Source organism: Oryzias melastigma, unplaced genomic scaffold (genome assembly GCF_002922805.2).
Source record: "Oryzias melastigma strain HK-1 unplaced genomic scaffold, ASM292280v2 sc00843, whole genome shotgun sequence".
Classification (NCBI taxonomy): domain Eukaryota; kingdom Metazoa; phylum Chordata; class Actinopteri; order Beloniformes; family Adrianichthyidae; genus Oryzias; species Oryzias melastigma.
Genome location: NW_023417429.1, coordinates 12327 through 14873, shown reverse-complemented (window position 1 = coordinate 14873; position 2547 = coordinate 12327).

Here is a 2547-nt window from a genome sequence, read left to right as displayed (position 1 = left end):
CATTTTGAACGATCTGATTCACTTACCCAAAATGGATCTAGAACAGGGGTGGCCAACCCTGGTCCTCAGGAGCCTCAACCCTGCCTATTTTCTAGTTCTCCCTGACCAGCTTCCTGCTGATTAGTTGACGTAAATGATTCAACATCCTGATTGACTGAACACACCTGATTTCAATTGTCAGCATCAATCAGTCCAGGGAGAGCTGGAAAACAGGCAGGGTTGAGGCTCTTGAAGACCAGGGTTGGCCACCCCTGATCTAGAACATCTTCATCACACACTTCCAACAGTGTGACTCAGAGATAAATACCTGGTACTGAACAGTACTGGTGAAGCTTTCCAGATTATTGTATTTCTTCAAGATAATCAAATGTAAATTAAATTTGTGTACAAAGAAGTAAACAAGAATCAATCCATTCACATTTTAGAGTGGATCAATCGTTACACCCCTACCTTGTACCTGCGATTGTACCTTATTTTGAATTGATCAAACTTGCATCCATCAGCGTCCAGGTGAAGCTCTCCTCATTGATCAGAGAGAGTTTAAGAAAACAAACTCATTTGGGGACAATACAGCCTGACCAAAACGAAGGAATAAAAGATGAAAGAAGAAAACTATTAAGTCCCACTAATGCTCCAATGATCAGATAATCAGAAGAACATCGGTGAAGGTTCTCTTTTATCTAGGTGGAATTATCTTGAATTAGGACCTGGCATTTACTGTACATTAATAATCATCCTCCTTGAAACATTGCATCATCGTGAAATATTCGGCTTGCTAGTGCAGGCCGACTCTAGACTCTAAAACGTACCTTTTAAAGTTAGTTGTAGACTAAAGTTAGACTTTTTTGAAATGGGAATACATTGAGTGCACAGGATCTAAGGGGAATGGTTTTCTCACCGCTTTGAATTTCCTGCTAAAATTTGTCCCCCATGGACGTCATCATGTTTGCTGATGATTAAGTGCTTTATATCACTATGTGAAATGCTTCAAAGACTAGATGTCATGACTCCACTTCATAGCATTATCAGATGTAATGAATCCCTGTCCTGTTTCACTGTTCACGCCCCCATTGGCAACGGTCAAGCCGCAATTTCCAATAAAAAGTCTTTGTTAGCACCAGAGGTGGGACCAAGTCATTGTTTTGCAAGTCCAAGTCAAGTCCCAAGTCTTTGTCCTCAAGTCCGAGTCAAGTCACAAGTTATGTATATCAAAGTCCAAGTCAAGTCACGAGTCAGAGGTAGGAAAGTTCAAGTCGAATCTAGAGTCGTCAAATTCATGACTCGAGTTTGACTCGAGTCCAAGTCATGTGACTCGAGTCCCCACCTCCGGTTAGCACGCATACAAGCACGTTTTGGGCTTCCGTGTTTAAAACTCTGGCGTTCATCCATCGGTAACGACGTTTTATGGCCGTTTACAGGCAAAACGCTGAAGTCAAACCAGGTCTTGTGAATGTGTCTTAATACGTAAACTGTGTAAACTCAAAATTGAATTGAGTCAAATTTAATGGATCGAAAGATTAGAAAGAAACCAGAATCGAATCGTTCCAGACTCTGGTGAACCAAAACGAATTGATACTGAAAATTATTGGAGATTACCAGCCTCTATTGTGGCATCTTATTGGCCAGTTTATAACTTAAACTACAGGAAAAAATATGTAAAAGATAAAATCATAAAGAAGTTATCAGATCAATAAAAGTTATTTAAACCAATAGAATGACTGAGTAACAGCTGATTATTTCTTTATAGAAGTCTATAGGATTTTGGCTTCTTGGAGCCAGCAGGAACTTCCTGTTTGGAACATGGGGGAAGGAGTTACTCAATCCAGTTCTCACATACAGTCAATGGTTAGAGTGAATGTTGTGGGGGAGTAACTCAAAGCCCCTGCAGGGTCATGTTTTTCTGACCTGGGGGGTCACCTCCAGATCTGGATTCCATGATGGATCAGAGCGTGTAGTTGGTGAAACCTCTGAAGCTCCTCCTGATGTTCATGTTGTCCTTCCTGCAGCCGCCGGCGGGGGGAGGCGGCCGCTGCGCAGTGTTTCCGTGGCTCCGCCTCATCGCGTCTCGGATTGTCTTCGCCATGGTAACAGCACCGACGCTCGGGCCGTGAGGGCGGTGTGTCTGCTGATGGGAGGGGCGGCGGCCTCGTCGGCGCTGGGATACATCAGCTCCTGCGGCCCCTCCTCGCCCCTCGCCACCAGAGGGCCGGAGGTCGCCCATGGCCCGGGAGGCTTCTCTGAGCTCTCCACCGGGGGCTCCTTCCACGCCTGCAGCCAGGACGTGGACTCCCCCCACTTCAACAGCTTTGATTTTGAAGGAGACTCTGACTTTGATGCATTTGACTGTGGAGGATTCGCCTTTTAGTCAAACTGAAGGAGAAACGATCACTCTGAGGGTCACACGTTTCTCTGCATCTTGATCAATAATTGTTATGTATAGATCAGACTTCAATGAGGATCTCCATACTGGCTCCTGCTTCACTTTTATTACCTTTAAACTTTGCACGTTTCAGGTTTAAAGACCCACTCCTATGAAAATCAAGCTTT